Source organism: Peromyscus maniculatus, chromosome 17, assembly GCF_049852395.1.
Source record: "Peromyscus maniculatus bairdii isolate BWxNUB_F1_BW_parent chromosome 17, HU_Pman_BW_mat_3.1, whole genome shotgun sequence".
NCBI lineage: Eukaryota > Metazoa > Chordata > Mammalia > Rodentia > Cricetidae > Peromyscus > Peromyscus maniculatus.
In genome coordinates this window covers 37,607,312-37,619,157 of record NC_134868.1, presented here as the reverse complement: position 1 = coordinate 37,619,157, position 11,846 = coordinate 37,607,312, and the positions used below count along the sequence as shown (strand labels likewise).

Here is an 11,846-nt window from a genome sequence, read left to right as displayed (position 1 = left end):
AGGGCCAAGGGCAAAGAACAAGAGGCATTTCCAGTCCTCATCGGCAGCTAATATGAACACGGATGAGCCCTTTAGAGAGCAGGTTAGTGCGCAGCTAACGGTGGGCCGAGTCAGAGGTTGTGCATCTTTAGATGACCGACGACCCGTCCCAAGCCCTCCTTCTGCAGAAGCACATGCAGCGTGGCCTGGGACACCTTTTCCCATAGTCACAGTCCTTTCCTCTCTCTGCGGTCTCTGGCTCCTGCACTGTTACCTCTCCCCTTCTTTCCTGGGAGCTTGCAAACACATCCCAAACCTTCTCTCTCTCTGCTAAGTCCTTTCTCCATCGCCGTCCTTGAGATAGCTCAGAGCAGATTCGACCCCTGAATTTACGGCAAGAAGTTCCTACCAGCAATGTCTGCTTCTAAATCTCCTGAGTGGCACCCCGAAGAGCCCCAACTTCAGCTCATCTAACAGCCCCTCCTTAGTCCTGTCGATGTGGTCTAGGAGTGATCTTTTCTCCAGGTAGTAAGCTCTGTGGAGGATGCTCTGGTCCGCCTCGTGAACCCGACTGTGTGTGTTCCCAAGAGCTGGGAGACAGGGAAGGGAGAGAGGGCTCCCTCTTGGAAGAGGTTTTCATTGCATGAGGTGTTCTTGCAGAGGCTTGCATTTCTAGGCTTGTGGACCTAAGGGGGATTGTCAGGGATCTGATTTCAGCTCGCCTGGGGGATGAAATGATGTGCTCCAAACTCCGTTCTCTCTGTTTCCCCCTCCTTCTCCCTCTGTTTTCTCTCCCTCTCTCTGTGTTCTCTCTGTCTCTCCCCCCACCCCCTGGTTGACTCAGCTCGCTGAGCCAGAGTCTGCTTCCTTCTTACACTGGGTTTATTTGTCTAAGAGGTCCTGACCCACTCCAGACACCTCTTCCTATTTGTCACGCCCCCCCCCCCCCAGCCTCGAGATAGCTAATGGCATCTTCCACTCTGTTCAGGGAAGGGAAGTGGGGGGGGGGAGGCAGAATCTTCTTCCATGTTCTCAAGAGAGCAAGAACTCAGTCAGGCCTTACGCCGCCGCCTCAGCACTGGGAAAAGCAGAAGGCACGGGCTTCAGTTCTGCGCGGCTCTGCTCTCATTCTGACAAGATAAAAAACTCCAAATAATTTATGAAGCACACGGGTAACTTGTAACCACCTGGGTAAGAGACAGATGTGTGCATCGGATGGTTAAGGCGGACTTGTGGGGGGAAGTGGAGTTGGAAGCTTGACCCTGTGGGATGTGGAATTCAACAGCACTGTCTGGGAGCTGTGGCTCTCAGATCTGCAGCAAAAACACAACGTAAAACCATAGGTCAGATTCCTCCAGGACCACGAACATGTCCCTGGGCCATGTAGTATACTTATAGGCACATTGCAGCTCCCTTCAGAAGACCCACAGGTGGGAATGGAGTCTCCAGGGACATTTACTACGCTGTTAAATCACCTGTTAAATAGAGAGCAGGGGCCCTACCTAGGCCCCTGCTCTGTCCCTGCATACCAGAGACAAGGCATGGGTGCGGCTGCGATAAGCCCTGGCTCACCCCTGCCTTCGGTGACAGTTCCCTTTTCAAAGTGAACTCTCAGGAAAGCCCTGCAGATGCCTGCCCTGTGTCTGCAGCCTAGGGCGAGGCTTGCAGACACTGAAAGGGAGCTGACATGTATGGGTACCTCTGGTGATAGCTGTGGTTATATTTAGTGCTGAGCTCAAGTTACACTTGTGGCCTCCCGCTCTGGGCACGGGTGAGCCCCAAGAGCAAACACAAGTGCAGGGCCAGTAAAAATAAAAAGAGCAAAGTGCAGGGCTCCGGAGAACAAACAGGCACAGGCACAGGCCCTAGCCCCAAGGTAGACGGTGCAGGTGGACCAGGTCACCGAAGTGGCGGGGACCGCAGAGGGGCCTTTTCCCATAGTTAAGAGCTCATAGCATTAAAATGAATCACCAGGAAGGTGCCTGCCTTAAACATCCCCCTCACCAGCTGCCCAGGCTTTAAGCAGAGATCTGTGCTTAAGAAACCTTGACGTTGCGGGGCGGTGGTGGCGCACGCCTTTAATCCCAGCACTCGGGAGGCAGAGGCAGGCAGATCTCTGTGAGTTCAAGGCCAGCCTGGTCTCCAAAGCGAGTTCCAGGAAAGGCACAAAGCTACACAGAGAAAGCCTGTGGGGGGGGGGGGAGAACCTTTGAAGTCACATCAACTCCTAGGCTCTAGGTCCCCCAGTAAACAGGAGGGAACTGAGCTGTACAATTACCTAAACCCCACTCCGAGTGAAAGGAATTTTCTAGCTCACTTTGCTGGAAGCTGCAAAGCGGCCCCGCTTCTTCCTCCCATTGTTGGCACAGTGACCTACCTGTTCTGACCGTGCCCTCCAGGAGATCAATTGAGCAAAGAACACATGGGCTTTTTTTTTTTTTTTTTCTCAGAACTGGGTTTGATCAACTTTAAAGTTTGACAGCCTACCTTTTGCTTTGTGTGGCAGGAACCCAATGCGCTGGAGGGTTAGCCAAAGGAGCAAATTGCTCTCTCCAGGTAGTGTTCTCCAGGGCCCCACCCCCTAGGTGAGAGGCTGTCCGAGTCACCCCACACCTCGAGCCCTATGAAGGGCTCAGCTGACCCCTCCAGGCAGGGCAGAGCCTGCACCCTGGGAGCAGCTGTCTGGCAGTGAGGTGTGAGGTCAGGAGGGTGTGTCCCCTAGTCCCCTGCGTCTTCCATGTTTAGAGGTGTGTGTGTGTGTGTGTGTGTGTGTTTTAATACATTTCCACCCTAGCTAGGACACCCCTGCTCTTCACTTCGGATGTCAATCTTGTGTGTGTAATCTGCAGAAATGTGAGTGGTTAGTCTGAGGACACACATGTTCACAAAGCATACATAGCATGTTCTTGTTTGCTTTTGTAGGCCTTCAATTGCTTCAAGGCAAGGAAGGACATGCTTGAGTTAAGGGCTGAGGACCCAGTCTGGTGCTATCGGAAGGTGGAGGAAGCTGCAGCTGGTGGGGCCCATGGGAGGTGTCCTTGAAGGGAACTGTGGGACTCCGCCCCTTCTTTTTCCTCTTTTGTTTCCTGGTCAGGAGATGGGTCAGTCTGTTTGTGGGGTGTTCCAATCAAGATGTGTTGCTAGGCCACAGGCCCAAGGCAACAGGATCAGCCCACCGGTTGAAACAGTGAGCCAGAGGAAATATTTTCTCCCTCTGAGATTATCTCTGTACGAAGCAGATTTATTACAACAACATAAAGCTGACTATCGAATCTTTAAATCATGGATTCCTTCAACTCTGATGAAATCCCGGGATATTTCCCCATCCAGGGGCTGATGTAACCACACTCAAAAATTTCCTACAGTTTGGGAAAGATCACCATCCCTTAACAAGAGAGGGTTTAGATTTCAAAAATAAAAAAGTGTGAGCCTTTTTTTTTTTTTTTTTTGGTTTGGTTTTTCGAGACACGGTTTCTCTTTGGCGCCTTTCCTGGAACTCACTCTCTATCCCAGGCTGGCCTCGAACTCACAGAGATCAACCTGCCTCTGCCTCCGGAGTGCTGGGATTACAGGCGTGCGCCACCACCGCCCGGCCCCCTTTTTTTTTTTTTTTTTTAAATGAGTTGGGTGTTAGTATTCTGATCCACCCCTTGGGGACCCACCCAGCGTCCTGACACCATCCTATGTCCCCATTGAGAAAAAAACACTCCTCCCTCTTCTCTCTCTCTCTCTCTCTCTCTCTCTCTCTCTCTCTCTCTCTCTCTCTCTCTCTCTCTCTCTCTCTCTCTCTCTCTCCCCTTTAATAATAAAACTTTCCACTTGAACGTTGCGTCTGCCATGTGAGTAACTTGCCGCCGCGCCGCGATACTGTCCGCTGCACCTGCGCTTGCGCCGTTTCACAACGTTAACACTGGGAAGAGATTGCATGCTTGTATTCATCACCCCTCTCAGTTCCCCAGGGGACCAATGCCTGCTCATCTTCAGCCCTCACAAGCCTGCGAGAGAGACAGCGCTGCCACCCTTCTACCAGAGGCTTCCCAGCCCTTCCACGGTGAACTTCCAGGGTTCTTCTACTCCAAAACGGATGCCCTTCCCACCGCAGCATAATGCCTATCAGTCTCAGAGTCTCGGGACGCCACGCTCATCCCACTTTTATTACGTGTTGATGGATGGAGCCCTACAAAGAACGGTAGGTACCCAGAGCCAAGGGAACCAAGTCGCTTCTAAGTCAGTTAGTTGCACATGTGAGTCAGACAACTCTGTAAATGACTCCCTAGGAATAAATACTGCAGCGATCGAATCTGTGGTTCTCAACAAGGTCCATTACACGTCGTTCTCCTTAGGTTCTTGAACCAGCAGAGCTGAGCCCACCAAAGCCGCCACCACTGGTCCCTTGTGACCATCAGAATTGGCTGTCTGGTCTGAGAGAAAAGCAACACAGGACAAGAGTCTTAAATGTCACACACACATGGACTCTGTCTTCCACCTGTCATTAGGGATATGAGATTTTGTGTTCATAAAACACATTTACATTCTGATTTATTTGGTTTTGAAAAGTCTTCATTTTGTTATTTGTGATTAAAGATTAATTAAGGAATGTATCCCAGGGGCATTACCAAATTAATGAATAATGCATTTACGATTCTCACCAATATGCCTGGTATATAGAAGATGCACAGTAAGTGTTACCTAAAAATGTTGTTCTGGCTAATTTTTATTGTCAATTTGACACAATCTAATGCAAGAGGGGACCTCACTTGAGGAATTGCCTTACACATATTGGCCTGGGGACATGTCTAGGTCTATGTCTGTGCCTATGCTTTGATTGTTGATTGAGTTAGAAGGGCCTGCCCACTGTGGGTGGTCCCATCCTTAGGCAGGTGGGCCTGAGCTATGTAAGAGAGCTAGGGAGTGAGCCAGTAGGCAGCATTCCTTCATAGTTTCTGCTGCCAGGCAGGAAGTTATTGCTTGAGTTCCTGCTCTGACTTTCCCTCAATGAGGGACTATGTCTTGGAAGTGTAAGCCAAATAACCCCTTTCCTCCCCAAGTTGCTTTTTGTCAAAGTGTTTTATCACTACAACAAAAGGGAAACTTTTCTTGTCTATCTACTTTAGTCTACAATGAGCAGACATGAGCAGCGTGATGACTCTGAGGTCATCTAGGAAGTTAAGCATGAGTTTACTACATGACTCAGAACTCCCACTCTTAGTCGTCAGACCAGAAGAAATAAAAAACGTACGTTCACATAAAGACATGTATGCAAAATTTCTTAGCATTGTTCATTACAGTGGAGAAGCAAAAGTAACTCAAATGTTCTCAACAGATGACTTAATACCCTATTGTGTCATGCAGTGGAATAGTTCTCAGCAGTGAAGAATATAAATGACTAATAGATGTGACAACACAAAAGAATCTCCAAGTAAAGGTGACAAGTGAAAGAAGCTAAGCAAATAAGGGGTATATATTACCAGCTGTTTAATATCAAACTCTAGAAAACTCAAACTGATCAAGAATTTCCCTCATCAACTGTTGTTTGGGAAAAGAGAAGGGGATCTTTGAAGATTGGTGAACAAATGTGTTCATTGCTGTGGCTTGAACACTCCCTCCAAAATGCATATTGAAATTTAATTACCATGGTGACGAATGTGAAGAGGTAGCACCTTGCCTTTTGCCCCATCACGTGAGGACACAGCAGTAACACATGATGTTAGAGGGAGAAGGAACCCCTCTTCACCCACAGACTGTCCCAGGGCCTTGATGACTCACCAGCACCTAGAAGTGCAGTAAACCAACCCCTTTTATTTATAAGTTGTCAGGTATGAGGCTCATTACAGCAGCACAGAGGAGCTGTGATGCTTGGAGAAGTCTCTATTTCTCGCTCTTACTGAAAGGACATTTTTTTCTGGTTGTAGGATTTTTGGGGTAATGGCTTTGTTCTTTATTACCTTCCTGGGATCAAGGTGTCTGATGAGAAACCTGGGGAATTGGGGAACTGGGATACGGCCCGCAGATGTTAACATCACGCCCCCCCCCCATGTGACCCAGTGAACCTGCCCTTTATCCCTCACCTGCTTGCTCTCTGAACATCAGCTATTGACCAGCAGTCAAGGGTGGAAAAGCAGCCCAGAGCCACTGTGCCAACTGTTACCTCTACAGTTCTCCCAGGGCACAGCATCAGGGGAAAACGCCCTCTCCACTGAGCAGCCTCCTCTTGGACTGTGACCATAGACTTTACATTTGGCAAGAGCCAGGGCTGGAAGACAGTGACCAGGACAATGATGACCTGTATGCTAAGAATGTGCAACTGCTTGCCAGTTCAAAAAACACACCTGGGATTCAGGAACAAATGGCTCCAATGGAAAGGACAGATGGCCGAGACAGAGAGAAGACGAGAGGAGTTCCAGGCATCCCAACATCATGGTGTAGATTCAAACAATGACAGGAGAAAGCCAGGCAGGGAGTGCAAGTGTGGGAGTCTGTGGGAGTCCAGTTCCCACCTTTTGAACCGTTTTTAGGTGGAAGAGAGAGGAAAAAGAAAATATCAGCTAGAAAAACGAGAAGAAAGAAAGAAAGAAACACAGGATAGCTTCAGGAGAGAAAACAGCCTCATCCTTTATTCAAAAGGGCTTTTTATAATATGCCAAGGGGAGAGACAAAAGGCCTCCTCCCCCTTGCAAGATCAAAGCACACCGTACAGCCAAGGGTAGACCCTTCCAAACACCTGGTAAACATGCCCGTGGCCAAATCATCTCCTTATGCAGCCCTGCTGGGTAAAGCAAGCCCAGATTCTCTGACCCTGAGTAAGGCCTTAATAGGTAGCCTCTGCGGGTCCCCACATGCATGTATGTGCAGCATGGTCTTGCCACCATCCAATACACGAGAGAAGTGTGCAAGTTGCTGCAGGCTTCTCAGTTTGAGCCTGTAGTCCAGAGAGCATCTGCACAGAAGGGAGGGTGGGGATTAGAACCTACTCCTACCCAAGGCACCAGATGCAGACTCTTTCCTTCCACTGGGTTTCTGGGGTCAAAGTCATGAACAGTTTTGGTTTGGTTTTATTGTTGTTCTTTTTGTTTTAGTTTTTTCGAGACAGGGTTTCTCTGTGTAACAGCCCTGGCTGTCCTGGAACTCACTCTGCAGACCAGACTGGCCTCGAACTCACAGAGATCTGCCTGCCCCTTCCTCTGCCTCCTGACTGTGTGCGCCACCACTGCCCAGCTGTGAACATGGTTCTTAATATACGTCTGTTTCCCACAAAGGGCATATCACCACCTGCTCATGTTAGATCTTGAAGAGAGGATTAGGTCACAAAGGCTTTGACTTCATGGATTTGGGAACAGCGCCCCTATCAAGAGAGTGAATTCAGGCAGAGGCAGGTGGATCTCTGTGAGTTCGAGGACAGCCTGGTCTACAAAGTGAGTTCCAGGAGAGGCGCAAAGCTACACAGAGAAACCCTGTCTTGAAAAACAAAAAACAAACAAACAAGAAACAAAAAGAAAAAAAAAAAGGAGAGAGAGTGAAGTCTTGGTAGAAAGGGTGAGTCAGGCCAGTCACCGTTCCTTCCTTACTCTTCTGCTGTGCTATGCTGCAACCCAAGGACCCTTGTCAGGGGCCACGCCCTTGAACCCGATCCTCCAGTTAGCAAACCAAAGAGCTTCTACTGTTTACCTCTTCCCTAAATGAGAGTAATCTTTTATAGCCGCCCAACCCAGACTGTGATGGTCACCGCATAGTAGTGATGATTTTATGGGTATATAAAGATGCCCAAACACATCAGCTGGTATATTTCAAGCATGCAGTTTACTGTGTGTTAACTACGCCTCCATAAGGCAGCTACAAATTCCTGCAGTGGCCTTCGTCATTTTCAGAGTAGAATCAGCACACTTTAAAATGTATGATGTAATGCTCCTTCTCCACATTATTATTGGACGGTAAGTTCCTTCTGCAGAGAGCCGTGGTGCCCACAGTCTACTGGCCCCTAGCACTTAATGCAATCGCTAATACAAAGGTACTCAATTATTAACGAAGAAGGAACAGAAAATCATTAGAGGGCAGAGTAATATAAAATGAACACTCCAGAAGAGGCTGGGGGGGGGGGGACTACAAAGAGCATCGGGACTGAATTGCTGCCACAAGGCCCTTCATGAGGAGGGGGGTTCCAAGGGCTGTAGGAGTGAGTGGCCACAAGGGCCTTCCCAAGGAAGGGAGAGAGCTGGAACAGTGAAAGCTCAGATGAGGTGGGGGGGGGGCACCAGAGCCACCTTGCCAGGTAGGGAAGGCAGGCTCACCTAGATAGCGAAGCACCTTAATGCTCAGCATTAAGATGGAATTTGTCACATGCAGCCTGTTTATTACAATATTATGGTGATGATGATGATGATGATGATGATGATGATGATGATGTTAAGAATGCTAGGATCAAAGTTAGATGGAGAATGGCAATAGACAGGAAGGCATGGACACTCTGAAGATTAACTTGAGCTCTGGGTTACCGAGGGCTCTTCTCAAAGCAAGTCTGAAATATCTCCTCCAGGCGAAGCTGCTGGACCAAGCATACTAGAGCATCCTCAGCCCACTGCCTCTCCCTTCTCCCCATCCTCCAAGCAGCTGGAGCAGTTACACAGCCCAATGTAACAATGACATGCTGCTCCTGTGAGGACCCCAGGAGGGAGAAGGCAGTGCTCAGGGATGCATGGCCGTAGCCTGAGAGGAAGCCAGGAGGACTAAGGATGGGGGTCCTCGGATACCCTGCTCTGTTACAGACTTCAAAGTCCTGGGACTGGGCTGGACTTGAAACCCAGCACCTTCTGTCTAAACTCGGCAGGAAGTACTTGGAGGGCCTGCCCTTTGTTTGGGAGGGAGAAGAGAGGAAGCGAGACAACTGAAAGGCACTGTGTGCTTTTCATTCAACGCTAAAGCCCAGCAGACCCCGCGTCTGCTCTCTGCTGAATGCCTCCGCAGGGACGCTTGTGTCTGAGCCTTGTGCATGGCTAGGTAACCTGTCCTGTTGTCCCATGTCACAGCGGTGCTGCATTTAGACAGTGCTCTGAGTTCACCTGGGACTTCCGCAGGCAAGTCCTCTGCTCCTCACAGCAGTCAGCTCTGAGGAAAGGGAACTGTGATGATTTCTGCGTGACAGAGGACTCCATGCCTGGGTTGACAGTGTCTCCTTGGAGGCTTCTTCTATAATTCTCAGGATGCCAAGTGACCCGCCAACAGACCAGGGGTTCACACTCCCCTCCCCTTCTATAACGAATCCTAAGTAAACACTAAGTTTCTATTCTACTTGTCAGCTCTATTAACTGAGGCACCTGGTGGCCATAGACCCTGTCTTTGTAATGTTAATCTTATCCCTGTACAGAGTTTAATAAACGCTTTTGAGCCAGGGGCTGGTGGCACGCACCTATGGTCTCAGCTACTTGAGAGGCTGAGGCAAGAGGGTCACTTGAGCCTAGGACTTTGGAGCCAGCATGGGCCATATAGCGAAGCATTGTCTCTTAAAATATTAATAAAACAATCATGTATTTTTATTAAATACCGATAGGATGCGAGATACTTTGAGTTAGCATTTCAAGTAAGTTCTATTAACCTGGTCTTACAGGTGAATGTTAAGGTCAGAAGGTAAATGCCCTTCCTCAGACCACTGGCTATTCCACCAGCCAGTAAGAAAATGGAGATTTAAACCGTATCTTCTGGCTCCAGCACTCGGTCTCTTTCCATTGTACTTATAGCGGCTTTGAAGCTGGGAATCCATTTTCCTTGGGTCCCTCCTACTCTGCATCATCCACTTCAGGGCATCCGCCTTCCCACAATACACATCTATCCAGCAGCTATATCAAGGTACCAGTTTCCTGAAATGGAGGGGAAAAAAAAAAATCTCTTCAACCTTAACTTTTGGTTGAAAATTTAAAGTTAACCAAGCACCAGGATTTCCTGTCTTCAGACAGTGATGTTATTAAATGTTGGGGCATGGCGAGCGCTAGACAAGCAGAAATACTCTGTAATCCCCAACGCAATGAACCCCAGCAGGAACTCACATGGTAAAATGGATCGAATAATGAGAAACACATTTACGTTCCCCAAGCAGCCCGCAGAGAAAGGAGAAACGGGGATGCGGTCTTTGTTAGGAGCGGTTGCATTGCAGAAAGCTCATCATCCATCAAAACAGCAGACAGAGTGTGCCTGAGAGGGAACAAAGCCCAGTTCTGTCCCTGTGGGCAGAGCAAACAGGTAGGGCCATGGTTTGAGGCGCTTCGCCCTCGTCAAAGAGGTTCACAGAGTGGAGAGACTCCAGGCTCACAATCGCAAGGGGAGGTGATTGCTAAGCAAATAGCAATCACTAGCTCCCCGAGAGAGGACCCTGGAACACGGCCCACATCAACACTGAGAAGGAGAGTCGTGTCTTTAGCTTCTGAAGGACACTCTGCAGGTTGCCTGGGCAGGTTATGAAAGTCCACAGTAGTCCTTGATGTCCGTGTTGTACTAGGCTACTATCATAGGAGGTAGAGTTTGTCAAGAAAGACCTCAGGTTGTTTCCCCATTCTCCTCCGTATCTTGCCTATAACGCCATCCAGCAAAGCATTTGAAATGTTACCGTCAAATATAGAATTGATAACAATTAATACTATTCGATGGTGCTAGCAGATGCACCTGTAATCCCAGCACTCAGAGTTTGGAGGAGAGTGAACTTGAGGTTACACTGAGATAGCCACTGAATTGCAGGACAGCCTGGGCTACTGCAGGACAGCCTGGGCTACAGGACCCTGTCTCAATAAAATAAAATAAAGGTTTCTTTTTTTTTCTGTATTTGGATAATTTTGGAAAAAAAACATTTTTTAAAGTCTAACGCTATTTTGCAAATGTGTACATAAGAATGCTGTGGCTTTTCATCTTATCCCTTGGTGCCCTTGTTCCCTCTCTTGAATACTCAAGTTTCTTCAAAGGCTGCTTTGCTCCTGGTGAGAGGGCCCCATCTGTCCCCCGAGGACTGATACCAGGAAACCTGCAGTCACAATCGGCACCCATTGGCTTCTCTGAGAAGGATGTCAAAAATACAGATGAGATCGGTGATCTTTAGAACCGACAGAGCCACCTCACAGAGCAGTCCTGTGGACCTATCTCTCGTGTCCACTCATGGCTGAGATGGGTACAAATCAGCCAGAGAAGCAGTCCCGTTGGGGCGGATCCCGTCTCTTCACCAGGATGGTCCACCGGTGGCTGTCGGCTCTAGTGTCACACAATTTGCCCGAGTTGAAGCTTGACCTGCTGTAGAATAAAGTAAGTTTCTAAATCAAAATGAAGAAGGAAACGATGCTGACCTTTAAAAAGACAAAGAAGAAGAAGAAGGAATTCTGGGAAACCATAAACCACATCGTGTAGACATCCCATACATGGTTGCTTGCCTGTGTAGCTCATACAGTATCGTCAGAAATAGCACTGACCCGTGATGTATCATTCTACTGTCGGATTCGCATACATTGCCACAGAGGTGCATGATGGGTAACTGCTACCGTGGGGACAGCTCACACTGTAGGATCTAGGTTAGGCGCTATTAGACAATTAGAGAAACCGTACTTCTCCCCCTGTCCCCTGCCCCCACCACTCCAAATTCGTAAGTTGAAGTTCTAACCCACAGTACCTCCGAGTGTGACCTTATTTGGAAATAGGGCTGATGTGGACACGATTAGTTAAGATGAGGTCATCTGGGTGGGACTCCAAGCAATCTGACATCTTTATAAAGAGAAAGTATTTGGAAACACACATCCACAGGGGAGATACCGTGCGAGTGTGAAGGTAACGAGGAGAGTGATGTGTCCCTGAGCCAGGAAATACCAGCCATTGCCAGGATGGGTTCTCCGTCACAGAGGAAA

The 11,846-nt window shown here is 48.6% G+C and overlaps 1 long non-coding RNA gene across 1 annotated transcript; it reads left to right on the top strand.

The window, feature by feature from the left end:
- Positions 1–12: 12 nt before the first annotated feature.
- LOC143269042 (uncharacterized) lies at positions 13–4,521 on the top strand. The gene is made up of 3 exons (XR_013045348.1): positions 13–82; positions 3,931–4,168; positions 4,323–4,521. It is a non-coding gene; the product is annotated as an uncharacterized LOC143269042 (long non-coding RNA).
- The last annotated feature ends 7,325 nt before the right edge of the window (positions 4,522–11,846 follow it).